The 6,256-nt window shown below is 48.7% G+C and overlaps 1 protein-coding gene across 1 annotated transcript in view; it reads left to right on the forward strand.

Moving 5' to 3' along the window:
* Positions 1 to 6,256, forward strand: part of nfia (nuclear factor I/A) — a 133,063-nt gene that overhangs the window by 35,847 nt on the left and 90,960 nt on the right. The gene's annotated exons all lie outside the window — the stretch shown is intronic.

Here is a 6,256-nt window from a genome sequence, read left to right on the forward strand (position 1 = left end):
GGGATTAAGTGGACCCCTCCTGTTTCCTTTGTGGCTTCGTTTCCCAGCAGCACAGCCAGGCCCCGAGTCAGCGGCCCATGGAGCAAAGAAGCCCCACCCTCCCCGTAATTAATTTAGAGAACTCTCTGTGAGGAGTCAGGAAGTTGATGGCAACAGTGAGGTGGGACAGGTGGCAAGGAGCAGCGTGATGGTGAATGAATTCTTCATAAATCAGCGTGAAAGCAGACAGACACGTGAAGTCAAAGCAAGTCCGAGCACTTCAGAGGAATAATAAAAGTTTCTGTTTTCATCGGGAGCGTTTATGTAACGTCTGTCTGCAACCTGCCGGGAGGACGCTTACTTGTCATCGTCTCTCTCACCTGCACAGCCTGGCCGTCATGTGACCTAAGGTGCCGTAGGAACTGACTGGACCGTCGTTTAGTGCGACGCTTCAGAGACCTTGGTGTGTGATAGGAGTTTAGACATCATAATTAGAGTGTTAAAACACGGGTTTAGTATTCAAACTTCTACACTTAGTCTCAGCGCAGCGACGCCTTCTGCTGCTGATCTGCTGTTTTTCATGCCGAGAGTCACTCAAGCATCCTTTAAACGTCCACCTCTGTGTGCAGGTTGGTGTTTCTGCACATCAGAATATCTGAGATAGTTGACTTTAGCTCTGAAGAGCTGCTGGCAGAGGCGTGTGGCAGTCCTCGGGCCGGTGTCTGAATAACATTTCAGGTGCTGTAATTTAAAATCGGTAGAAGAAGAGCATCAGTTGCAGCTGCTGTATTAAAACAGAAGTTTGTTGTGTGGTTGTGGAATAAATATTAAAATATGAAATGTTTGTCAGAGTTGGCTTTGGGACAAACACTACCGCTTTAAACGCTGGTGGAAGTTTCGGAAGGTTCGGAAAGGAAATGGCGCCGTCTGGATGTTCGTTCACAGAGCGGCTGCTGCTTCTCGCTGTGTTCACAGTCACTGCAGGTTTAGCTTCTGTAATCACAGCGCCACCGATCAGCTCCATCCCCTTGGTGTTTGTGGCTGACGCAGCCCCGAGGGGGGTATCGATATGAGTGAGGCATGCTGGGAATGCAGAGGGGAGGTCAGTGTGCCAGCAGGCCTGACTGGGTGACCTACATACTACATAGCATGCTCACACCGCTCACCTAAACTGACCCCTTGCTGCCTCCGTGTTTCGCCATTAAAGCTTCTTGTGGCCACTGTGTCAGCTGCACATGTGTGACGCTGGTTTCATTGCAGGGTGTCTGTCATTCTGAGACTCAGACGTCAAATTGTTGGGGCACCCGTCCTCAAAGATCTGTGGGAATGACTGGGGTCTGCTGGCTGTGACTTTTATGTCCTTCAGAGAGAGACTGAGGAGCGAGGACTGTGTTTAAGCTGGGACTGAGTTTGGTCTTTTACCCTTTCATGCATGAATTATGACAACCTCAATCAGGATTTTTTTTTTTTTAATTTATCGTTGGGCATGAAAAAAAGATTTTTGAACTTCATTTTTTTAAACATGTACTTTTCAAAGACTTTATTACATGTCCACTTAGTCCACTGGCTGACCAGTGGGTAGCAGGGTATGGAGTGACACATCGGTGTCCAATGTAGTGATTTATGTGCAAGTATACCATCAACACTGACACAAATACAAGAAAACAGCCTTTGAATAGCTTTCCACTGTAGCGACCACTATGCGCGAAAGGGTTAAGGGCAGTTTGAAAGCATGAAGGTCAAAGGTCGGGGGTGATCTGAGATGAGTGTAAAAAAACTTTTTCACCTTGATGATGTTTTCATAAAATCACAATTGTGTAATCATGACATGTACCCCCACCCCCCCACCCTTGAGTGTCATCTCCTCCCTCCTCGCCTCTCTCTCTCTCCTTCTCTGTTGAGCTTGACCTCTGACCCCTCAGACTTCCTGTCTTTTTGCCTGCGAACTGAAATCACGAGCCCTGATTAGCAGCAACAAGTTCGTCAATCTTCACTGCTATCTCTGCGATCTGACTCCAGCAGCCAGAGGAGCGTGTCTGCTGCTTTTGGGGGGTCTAATCTCCCCTCCGGCTTATCTCACATACTTGTAGAGGAGAGACGGAGAGGAGGAGTACGCGAGGGAGGCGGGAGTGTCAGAGCAACATAATGCCGTCTTTGTTGGGGCGATCGTCCCATCGAGAAGTGTCGGTACAGCTGGATCATATCTGCAACTTTACACTGTGTGTGTGTTTCTGCGAGTGTGTGTTTTTCTGTGAGTGTGTGTGTGTTTTTCTGTGAGTGTGTGTGTGTGTGTGTGTATGTGTGCCTGCGGGTTCCTCTCCTTTTCTGTCTTCCTCTCTTGTTCTTCATTCCTCCGGTCTGTGGAGCAGCAGCAGTCCTCTGGGGCAGAACGAGGCAGGGTGGGGTAGGACGGGGGGTAGGGGGGTCAAAGGGGAGGAACATGAAGTCCTGTGCGGGGGTGTGATGTTGGGTGGGGTTGGGGGGTATTTTTGGGGGGGTAGGAGGGCAAAGCCGGGGGAAGATGTAAGCCTCCGCCACAGGCCCTGACAGCCACACAGGAAGGAGATCACAGGAGATCAGCCCACCGCTGCTTCAACATTACCCCCCCCCCTCCTGAAAACCACCACCAATCCCATTGCCCACAGCGCTCCCTCCCCTCCCCCCTCCCTGTGAGGCCTGTCTGCTTCCTCTGGAAAGAAAGAGGAGACAGAAACACTTCAGATGAGGAGTGTACATTCCTCCGGGTCATGAAAAGTGAGAGAAAACTCCCAGCGTCCTCTGCTAATCGCTCTCGCAGCAAACCATAGGTTTGCCGTTTGTGCTTTTTTAGGAGTTCATCCAAAGATGACTGCTGCGATAGTTTTATGGTTTCAGTGATGATTCTGGCTTCAAATGAGTAGAGGACAGCCAGATAAAGACCGCTGCTTGGTCCTGCTGTTACAGATGAGGTTAGGCCTCCTCTCTGCATGCAGATCTTAGATCAGTCCTGCCGTAACCTGCATCATGAAGTCTGGGCCAGTGTGAGTAACAGGAGCAAACTGAGGAGCACACAGGAGGAGTAAGTGTTATTCCTCAGGATACATAGTGCTGAGGGTCGGCGCTCTCTTACATTTTATTTTGAAATAAAAAGAGGAAACATCCTCGTAGACAGAAGTCAGAGGTCGATCAATAATGAAGGAGGAGGGGATTTAAACCTCGAACCTCAGTGTTCGGATTTGTTTTCATTTCAGGAGAGAGAGAGCTAAGTCTATAGCTGAAAGCCTCGCTCACTCGGTCCAGTGGGCACCCTTGGCCCAGAGAATGACAACAAAGCGAGTTTCTGGAAAAGGTCGCCGCTGCTCTGACATCCAGTCGAGCTCCAGTTGGCTCGACAGAGAGGGGGGAGGGAGGGTCCGGGCCGGCAGCCATGTTGGCCCGCAGAGCAAGAAGCAGCTGAGCTGAGGCGAGTGCTGGGCCACGAGCAGAGAGAGATGAGGCTCTGTTGATAACGCTTACACCTCCCACCTTTAGTCCTGGTCTCAGGCCTGCACGCCAGGACTCCTCATACCTGTGTGAAACCACATCACCGACACCGCGGCACACAAACGATGTTGAGGTGTGCCATGCACAGGTACAACCCACTCTGCTTCCCACTGTGTTGGAGGAAGTACCTGCTCCACGTGTAGGCGTGGCTGCAGCTCACCTCACGCACACACTCAGTCACTGTCATTCAGACAGCTGCAGAACGTCTGCTCAGGGCCACACGTTTGTGCATGGGCCTTGTGATTGTTGTGATTGGACTCGGTTTTTTTCTGTTTTCTTTTTTTTTTTGACTGCTCGTCATCGAGGCTGTAAGCAGCTGTTTGACCTTTCAAAATAAAAGTTCCCTCTTTATCATGAGCACATTGGTGTAAACCTGCAGTCATCTCTTACGTGTAAAAATAACAGATCCATTCAGCTGTTAGAGTCTTTGTGATATATGAAATGGCATTTTTAACACTGCTTTCAGTTTAATATACTTCCAATAAATTAAAATGACATCTTCAATAAATGTCACAGGCAGACTTTATTAATAGAAGTTGACATTAAAATAACAGGTGGATGTATTAAAAAGGTGGGCGCTGTAGTTCAGTCAGAGTCTGTGCGTTTACCAATGAGATCCAGACTGGAGCGTTTTTCCGATAGTGTCGCTGACTCCATGGCTGCTTCCCAAAGTGCTTCAGCACTCAGGTTTCATGTCTTTACTGAGCGTTTTCACACCTTTGTCCATCTACAGAGAGACAGCTGTACCTCTGGCTCAGGGCAGTTAAACGTGACCATGAGACAGGTGAGACGACCCGGGCTCGTCCTGACGGAGGCCCGCGCAGCGTTTATCTGCAGCCTGTCATAAAATCTGGAAAACACGCAGAGTCTGTTCGTTTGATTTGATTTGCAGCCTTATTACCAGGCTGAGGGGAGAACAGGTTAATGAGACACTATTGACTGATAGTGGAGAGGCAGAGACCACATGCACAAACACACATACAGAGGCAGCGGTGGAAATCAAACCTGAGTGTTGTGGTAAAATGTGGTGTTCTCGGGTTTCAGCTGCTCGGCCGAAGGAAAGACTGTGTGGCTCTGAATACTACAATACCCATGAGCCTCAGCAGCCACTGCTAACTGTACACACCGGAAAGACAAGTGTGGTATGAAACTCTTTACGCCATCAGCACAGTTTATAACTGTTATAAAAAATGAAGGAAAACTAACTACAACAAACAATTTCTGCTAAACTGTCCAATCAACCAAAGATGTGTTTAAATAGGTTTACCACAAATATACCTGTACAGGTGCGTGACACACACACAAAAACCTACTAATCACTGCTTGTAACATCCAATCAAAATCCTCACAGGAGCCATATTATTGGCCACATAACATAATCAAAAATGCTCCAACAGCAAAAATACAGTCCAGAGGTCCAGTTCAGGTGAACCCCAGCAGCTACATCCACCTTTGTCACCATCCACCTGTCAGTCATAGAGGCCACGCCCCTAATAATGCAAACTTTAAATTAGCTTAGTGACCAAACAGTTTGTGTATCAGGCTGCGATAGCAATGTAGCTTGCTATCGCCAGTGTGTGAATGTGTGTGTGAATGGGTGTGTGAATGGGTGAATGACTGAATGTAGTGTAAAGCGCTTTGGGGTCCTATGGACTAGAAAAGCGCTATACAAATGCAGGCCATTTACCATTTACCATTAAACATGTACAGTTCTGCAGTGAAGTTTTTACATGGGATCTGTGGGGACTGAGTCGCTGCTGGACCCCCTGCTGGACACCAGAAGAACTGCAGTTCGAGCAGACACTAACCTGGATTGATTGGCTTGTTTTGTGGTGAGATGCATCGTGGGAGTCGTATTTTATTTGTGTACAGGCTGCTTACACGTAAAACCTGCAGAGTGGCAGCTGTCAGTCTGCACTGTGAGGAGATAAACATAAGAGTTTTCTCATAAAGCAACTAAACTCCTTTAATGAATCTCCTCCTGTGGCTGAAGCGCTCCGTCTCTGTAAACTCTGCAAGCAAGGTGTCAGCATTCGTCCTAAAACCTGCAGTGTCTCATACCAAGGTCTGTGTGTGTGTGTGCGTGTGTGTGTGTGTGTGTGTGTGTGCGTGCGTGCTGGTGGTCTGGGCTGTATTCATTATTTAGTGAGAGCTATTACTGGGGATAAGAGGCTGCTCTCTCCTCTCTCTCAGGACCGTATCGATTGCTTTAATTGCCCCGAAAGATTGTCAACTCTTAAGATAGATATTAAAGCGCCGACGAGGCTCTGCCAGGATGCATGGCAAATGGAGCTAACGGCCCTTCTCTTGTGTGTGTATGTGTGTGTGATGGGGTGAGGATGTAGGATTGGCTGAGCTCAAAGTGGGATGCAACATGTCCCAGGCCGCCTGTCGTGCAGCGAGCGAGGTCTCGCCTCGCCCGATCGATAACATCCTTGTGAACACACGGGGCGCTCTATGCGCTCACTGACAGGAAGTAAAAACATTTAAAAAGAGGGAGGGGGGTGATGGGAGAGGAGGGGGGTCAGAGGAGGAGGAGGTATTTTCTGGTTGGTCGTTTGTTTGCAGTCAAATATGTTTAGGAAAGAGTTGTTTGTTATCTCGCAGGCAGCGAGATGTGACTGCAGTGGCCACATAGTCAGGACTCACACACACACAGGCGAAGCTTAGTGTGTGTGTGTTTGGGGGGGGGGCAGTGATCTGTGTAACCTGCTGTTCCCTGATGGATGAGGTCAGCCGAGGTGAGCAGTGGTGT

Source organism: Haplochromis burtoni, unplaced genomic scaffold (assembly GCF_018398535.1).
Source record: "Haplochromis burtoni strain Fernald_Lab_line unplaced genomic scaffold, NCSU_Asbu1 Contig_61, whole genome shotgun sequence".
Taxonomy (NCBI): domain Eukaryota; kingdom Metazoa; phylum Chordata; class Actinopteri; order Cichliformes; family Cichlidae; genus Haplochromis; species Haplochromis burtoni.